Below are 7943 nucleotides of genomic sequence, written 5' to 3'. Positions count from 1 at the left end.
TGAAACCAATATGAGAGTTCAGAAGATCAATAACTTTCATTTTTTTCTTATTCTGGTCTTCTAAATGCCTTTATCATTGAAAAAGGCCACAGGAAAAACAAAACAAAACAAGAAAGGTTAAAATTTAAAACCAGACAACCAAGGTAATTAGATTTCTTCCACCTTAACTCCATCATCAGCTGGGTCCTTGGAGTCTATCAACAGGGTGAATCTAAAAAGAAAATGGAGATTTTCAAAAAGTTACTTGGCATCATGCAGGATTTTGAAAGCAACCACTTTGGGGCTTTTTATTCTCTTTTTTCCCTGCTTAGTATGGTTCTGAATCTCCATTCAACATGCTGTGATGCTGGTAATTTGTTAAATATCATGCAGATCCTCAGCTCTGAGTAAGGTTTTATGTCTTGCATATGTTGGGTAGTAATTGGGGATTTGTATTTACCATGGGGAAATTTCTCTGTGTAGTGAGGTTTGTTTCTTTTTTTATTAAAGGATTACTTTTTTTTCTTCTCTAAATTGTCTGTTGTGATCTCAGATTGGGTTTTTAAAGGGATAATCTGTGCCAGCCCAGCATTTCTCATGCTGATCATTCATTGCCCTGGGTGGGGGTGCTATAGAAAGAAACATTTCAAGAACCACTGTGACAGTGAAGTTTTTTACTTTTACATAACCCCCAAACTCAAATAAATTGCCTGGTCACTTTTGTAATAGTTATTATAGACAAAACTGAATATTTTTTGTAATTATTTTCTTAATGGTCATCTCTCTTGCTAGAACTTCATCTCCTTGAGAGGGTCAAGGTTTGTTAAGAATGCCCTGTAGATACAGACACTTAGAGAAAGAAAGAATCAATATTGACTTCTTGGTTCAAGTTTAGGCCTTAGATGTAGGAGACTCTCAAACTGGAGGAGGTCTTAGCCCAAGTTTCCTCCAAGAGCAAAGACTGAGATAAAGACTCAAGTGCAGGTGTTTTATTTGAAAATGGATACCAGGGAACAGGTGTGGTGGACGAGGGAAGAGTGCAGTAGGGGAAGGAAAGTCAATCCAAGGAAGCATTATTGGGTTGACCACTGCAGGGCATATCCGTGGCTTGATGCCACTGGGAACTTCTGGGGACCAGTAGAGACTATATCTTGGATTTCTCAGCCCATGATAGAAAGGAAAAAAAAAGTGTTTATTAGCTGTTAACCTCTGTTGCTTGAGTTGTCCTGAGTATGTTAAGCACCCATAATTTAGAATTGCACATGTACAAATACAAAGTGGGGTCCCACAAGCATCCACACTGTGGTGTCAGAAAAGCACTGGACCAGACACACAGTTCTTCATAGAGACTTGTCACACATCAGTGCGCATCTAGGAGAAGTTTTCACATAGCAGTTTGCTAGTTATGACTGGACTCAGAGGTGAGGCTGAAATGATGCAAGGCAGTGCACAAGACCTTGCTGAATGGCATTACACATCCTTTTCATCTGGACAAATGCCATATCAACACACAGGCTAGACCACATATGGCCAGAGAGTAAGCTAGTTCTCACAGTGTAGTACATGCTGCATTAGCCTGCTTCCATTCAACACAAGTAACTATCAAAGGATGAATTTAATGCAATATTCCAACTTGTTGGGATGGTCTTGTCAAACCAGCCATGGGACTGGAATTTCTTAGTTCCATAATTTCCATGTTCCCCAAAGTAGAAAGATTGTGCCCAGTGATGCGCTGATAAATGCTTAACAAGTCAGTTTGTAGGAGAAGAATAAAGCCGTGATTTGTATTGTTTGCCTATTTCTGTGGTGTAAATACTCCTACCATGGCCAGATTCAAGCTAGCAACTTATGTCACTTAATGCAAAGTTAAGAAGAGATGTGCACAATCTGCTCTTTTGAGCTGGGGTTAGTTAACTTCAGCATACCAATGGGGATTCTACAGGTACACAGCTAATAAGAGCAGGAGGCTATATAGCAAAGAGGCTAAGAGCATAGGCTCTAATACCAAGAACATAGGATTTAAATTTTGGCTCTAGTACTTGTGCAACTTGGCAAATTGCCACCCTTGTCTAAAATGGTCATTACGATGGTACCCATCTCACAGAGAGGCTGTGAAGGGTGAAGTTTGAGATTATCCACACAAAGCATTTATCCATTTGTCACAGTGTCTGGCACATGGTTAATGCAGGAAGGCAACAGGGAGGTCAGGGAAGGCACTGCTGGGGCATACGTGAACTGGGGAGTTCTAAGGGAGATTTTTGGGTTTGTTTTTGAAAATTGTTAAACTTTATTGAGAGAATTTTAAGTCATATTTCCACCAGAAGAACAGTCTGCTTGGCTTCACCTTGTCTTCATTTCATTTAAACCTGTGGTTGTCCTTCACCTGTTTCTGGCATTTTAATGGGCTCTAGATTTGGAAGAATCTTCCCCTTGACATCAGGACCATCTCCACATTCACCCCCAGTCTTTGGATAAGCCAGTTCCTGTTGAAAAGCTTCCAGATCAAGCCCTTTAACTGGAGATGTTCCTTCATCTCTCTCTTGACCAGAGGAAATATCCTGACTTCGGATTGGTGGTAGCTCTTCTTCAGGTTGTTCATCACCAGGCTGCTTGGCAACCACAGGTCCAACTGACTGGAAAGGCTTCTATCTCTTCTTCCTCTATATTTGGATGATTTTACTTGCCAATTCATATTTCACATGGTTGAATCTCAGCCCGCGAGAAAGAATCTCTAAGGGAGTTTAAAGAAATTTTGTACTTAAAAAAATAAATAAAAGCTAACTGAAATAGCTGAGTAATATTATAACTATCTTCTCTCATTCCATCTACACTACACATAACATGAAATTAAGAATTCATTCTAGAGAATGATTCTTATATAGAAACAGGCAACAGAAAATGTTTACTTATTTTATAGGAATATTGATAGTTAAAAAATATTATGTAATCAGATCAATAATGTAAGTTTTCTACGGTCCATCTTCTGGGGACTTAGCTATTATTTAGTTCTAAGAAATTTTATGAGGCTTTTATGGATATGTGTCAGTAAAGTCAAGAAAAGGAGAATAAAGAAAGCAAAAAAGTTAGCTCATTTAAGAGCGAAAACATTTAGTGGCAACATTTCCATTTCAACAGCAGACATATTAATTTTAACATATATATTTATCAATACTTTTAAGAGATTCTTTAAGACTCCCTGCAACCAAGAGCCTAGTTGTAGTATATGAGTTTGGATTAATAAAGCTATATTTTCTTCAAAATACTCTATTTTACTGAGACATTTATTTAAGTCGGAATGACCTCACCACACAATAGTATGCCAAGTTTGGGCAAGTTATTGCAGTTTTAGTACATGATATGCTTGAATAAGAGATGGAACTTAGAGTCTTCAGCCTTCTAAATGAGCCATCTTTACCAAAAAACGATTTAAAAATGTTTCAGCCCTGACAGTCTTCATTCTTTCTGTCATACAAGCTTGGAACCTCAACTTGGTCTTTGGGAAAAAAAAAAAAAAAAAAAAGCACTACATATAAGGCTTTAGAAGAGTGCCTGGCATGTGGTAAGCTAGCTCGCTATCCCTGTCTGTCTGTCTGTCTGTCTGTCTGTCTGTCTATCTATCTATCTATCTATCTATCTATCTATCTATCTAATCTATCTATACATCTATTATCATAAATACCATTATAATGCTTCTTCTTGCACATAGATCTTTATTTGTGTTTTCACTAAATTATAGCCCCCCCTTTTTTTCCAATCTGGATTACTGCAGGGACGTTACACTTGTACACCTGGCACAATTCCTCTCCTCCTCCATACTGAGTGTGAAATATAAGAATTTAACTTTTTCCATAGTCTAGATCCAAAATGACATTTTGGCCCATCTTCCTCAATGTAACTTGCCAACTGATTTTCGTGACCATTACCTTTGGCTTTAGCAATTTTTTCTCTGAGCATTTTAAGTGAAATCTTAAAGACAGATTAGAGAAAATGTATGGATTAACCAGATAGGATACAGAAACTAAAAACACAAAAAATAACATCATATTTTTGTCCCCCAAAATTCATTTCCAACTGGTTGTGAAATCTCTAGGGGAATCTAATATTTGTGCCAACCAATTTCTTTTGATTGCTCTTTTTAAAAGACAGGGAATGACACCCACTGGGGTTAAGGAAGTAAATTTGTGCAGTGATTGGAGCAAGGACTTGGACGTCCAAATACGAGGTTCCCTTGTCTCATCTGCTCTAAAGACAGGGAAAACAACTGGGCAAATGAATTGCCATCAATTGAAAAGAACTTAGTTATATCTGATAATCAAGGGCAAGCTAACTCCTTCTATTTACTTATCTAAAAATGAGGAATTGGCAAAGACCCTTACACAATGCCTAATAAAAAAAGAAATGATTGCTCTGAGTCAATCTTCAACTGGTAGCAGTGCTACAAATATTTCAAAAGTGATGTGGATTTCAGCATGTTAACCATATAAAGAAATGAGCCAAAATATCATATTACCTTATAATCAGTAAATAAACCTCCTGATATTTCCCAACATGACAAGTTGTTTCAATTTTCAGAAGACTTAGAGTGACCTTACTCCTCATGGTGTATGTTCTATATAGTTTATTTCACACATTCTAGAAAAAAATATGTTGAATGTACCTAACTTTGAGAGAAGCTGAGAAATTTAGTGAATGCACTTGATGCTTAGACATTTTTTATAAAGTAAAAATTATGTTTTGAAAGCACTAATACGCAACCATATACATATAAAAAAAATTGGAGAAGCCCACAGTATTATTTAGACTTGTAATTTCAGTATCGAAATAAGGTTTTCCTTTTTTTTTTTCATTTCTAAGGGAAAAAGAACCATTTCTATTACTCCGTGTATGGAGGACCAGTTTGTGTTTTGGTAGCAGACACTTGACATTTGGTTTGTCCCAGTTTTGCTCCAGAGTAAAACCATATTGAGTAAGATGACCCTCTTACCTTAGAGGTTACTACTGCTTAACAGATTGCAGATTTTTAACCTGGGGCCACAGCATGAGCTGGAAGAAGCATTTCAAAACCTGTACCCAGAAACACAATCAGTTCTATTATGTGACTTGTTTCATGTTACATCCATGCTTTATTGAGTCCTGCTTTGACACATTTGTTTTAAAGGGATTTGTGTGTTTGCTTGCTTTTTATCCCCCTCAGATGTACATTTCTGGGAAATAGTTTTCTTCCCCTCACTCTCTAAAACATGAGATCAAATTTGGAGATATTTATTTCATGGGCATTACCAGAGTATTCACTTTGTAATGTTGAAGGCCAATTAGAATTCAGAATACCTAAAAACTCAGAGTCTACAGACCCATTCCCTCTCTAGGAAAGGAGAAAGAGAACGTAATATAAATGGCTTTGGGAGAAAGATTGAACTGGTGTAATTAACAAAAGTTATTTTTTCATAACTCTGTGTAAGCAGTTATAGCATTATCTGTAATTATTTGTGTGCCTGTCCCCTTCATCTAGCTGTGAGCTCCTTACCAAAAGAATCCATTATTCTTCTATGTACTATTCTTCTCTGTAGCCTCAGCATTTAGCTGGCACATAGAGGGTGCTCAATAAATGTGTGATGGGATAAAAAGTTTTAAATTATTTGACCTTCTTTGAGCTCTTGAGAGTACAGCAGCATTTGTCATCATGGAAGACATCTACTCCTGTTTGATAACCCCTAACCATAGAGTTATAATAATAATATCATCACTTAAAGCAAGGTTTCCTTTCATAGGCATTGACAGATAATTCTAAAAACCGTTAAGCACATAAAGATGTGCAGAAGCTGAAGCCCACAGTGCTATAAGAAGAGGGTGTGTCCTAGAAAATGCTACCATTGTCCTGCCCAAAAATGTAAGCTAGGTCCAAAATGAGGCAATATTGCCACAAAGTACCTCTAATCCACATCTAATATTCAAAATGATCAACTGAGAAAAGAAAGCAGTGCCAAGCCTAGGACATCTTTCCTTCCTGAGCATTGTCTGTTAAGCTATTGCCTATCCATATAGTTTCTTGTTTTGTTTGTTTTTCCCTTGCTTATAGCAACAAAAGTTTCTGGATTATTAAGTACGAAGTTTGAGTGCTAATGTCCATTGCATGTATCCTCACAGCCCAAATAAAAATGATCCTGAACCGCATGATTTAACTACCTAACGGTTTCTGAGGACAATGTAAATTACACTGAAAAAGTGTTTCATCCACTATCAAAATTCCTACTTTAAGCCTGTCTGTTATTTTCTACTCTTTCCTCAAAAAATGAAAAAAAAAATATCATAGTGAACTTTTATTTCAGCAAGGTATTTAAAATAGCTCCCACATTTACCTGGCCTTGCCATGTTAACCTAGAATAACACCCTGCCTCAAAGGACATTGAGGATGTTTGGGTAGGATCTGAACTCTGCAAACTGCTGACTTTTAACTCTGCTTTCTTCTCTAAGCCCATGACATTTCTCTAGTTAGTTGCTCTAAAATTTTGCCAAGGATTGAGGTAAAGTCAACAAATTGCAGTTTCCAGAATGTCCTTTCTCTTCTTAAAAGCTGGATAAATAGTTGCCGATATCTGGTTTATAAATATCAATAAAGCTTATAATGAAGAAATGAATGAGTGAATGAAATAAGTAGAATTTTGCATCAACACTGTATCAAAGATCCAGTAAATATTGCAAATATTGCAATCTAGATGCAGTTTATTCCTTCTTTCTCTTTGCCCTACTAAATAGGAACAATATAACCTTCGAAAGGTGATGAAAGTTAAATGAAATTTGACAATAAATTAATGAGATTGCATTTTAAACCATGGCAGATATTTACCCAAAAGAACATTGTCTGCTTCTAAGCAGTCATCAGGGAAAGCTAAATATTTGCCATGAAGCTGTTGCCATTGCCCACAATAACAGTTTTGGAACTTCTCTTGCACTATTGCTTTTCCGGACTATGCTGGTTTGAATCTATTATGTCACCCACAAAAGCCATGTTCTTTAATGCAATCTTGTGTGGGCAGACTTAGTCTTTTGATTAGGGTGGAATTTTGATTGAATGTTTTCCTGGAGACGAGACCCATCAACTGTGGGTGAGACATTTTGATTAGATCATTTCCATGGAAGCATGACCCCTCCTATCCAGAAATTAGTTCACTGGAGTACTTTAAGAGATGCTGAAAGAGACATTTGGGAGAGAAGCTAAGAGCCGACACAGACAGAAGGATGTTTGGAGATGCTAACCTAAGAGATGAAGCCCAGAGTTTGCCCCAGAGAAGCTAAGAGAGGACCCCCAGATGCTTAGAGAGAAATGCCCCGGGAGAACAAGCAAAGATGCCCAGGAGCTGAGGGGGAGATTCTAAGAGAGACAGAAGGCTAGATACATTTTGGAGAAAGCACTTTTGAAACCAGAACCCGGGAGCAAGGGACCTGCATACGCCAGCCTTCCCAGCTGACAGATGTGCTCTGGACTCTATCGGCCTCTCTTCCGTGAAGGTATCCTCTTGTTGATGCCTTAGTTTGGACAATTTTATGGTCTTAAAACTTAAATTTGTAACCTAATAAATTCCCTTTTTAAAAGCCAATCCATTTCTGGTATTTTACATAACGGCATCTCTAACAAACTGGAACACAGACTTTTGAATGTCCCCCATATGGAAAATCTTTATTTTCTGGTTGAATTAGATTTCTGGAAATAGCCAAAACTTTTTGAGAGCCAAGGTTGGCAAATGAACTTAATGCTTAGGCAGTGTAATGTCATTTTTGGCTGTTCTGGTATACTATGCCTCAGGAGAATGGTGCCTTATATAATTGTAAATTGTCTCCATTGGGGGAATAATGAGAACAATAATGCAACAGCTGGCCTACTTCCTTTTTCTTCAGAATTCCATCTTTTGTGGTCTGCTGTGCATTGACCTATTTCTACATAGTTAATAAACAGACACTTTTCAAGT

Source organism: Choloepus didactylus, chromosome 7 (genome assembly GCF_015220235.1).
Source record: "Choloepus didactylus isolate mChoDid1 chromosome 7, mChoDid1.pri, whole genome shotgun sequence".
Lineage (NCBI taxonomy): Eukaryota > Metazoa > Chordata > Mammalia > Pilosa > Megalonychidae > Choloepus > Choloepus didactylus.
The sequence above is the reverse complement of the archived record's forward strand: the minus strand, read 5'-3'. Positions refer to the sequence as shown.